Below are 218 nucleotides of genomic sequence, written 5' to 3'. Positions count from 1 at the left end.
TTATTTTATTACAGTGCAGTGCAGTGAAAAGGTTTTTGCCCCTTTCCAGGTTTTATCATACCAATGATGGAAGCATGAATTCTGCTCTCTATCAGAAAATCCTGAAGGAGAATGACTGGCCGTCAGTTTGTGACTTCAAGCTCAAGCGCACTTGAGTTATGCAGCAGGACAATGATCCCAAACACAGCAGCAAGTCCACCTCTGAATGGCTCAAGAAA

Source organism: Cyprinus carpio, unplaced genomic scaffold (assembly GCF_018340385.1).
Source record: "Cyprinus carpio isolate SPL01 unplaced genomic scaffold, ASM1834038v1 S000006805, whole genome shotgun sequence".
Lineage (NCBI taxonomy): Eukaryota > Metazoa > Chordata > Actinopteri > Cypriniformes > Cyprinidae > Cyprinus > Cyprinus carpio.
Note: the sequence above shows the minus strand (reverse complement) of the source record.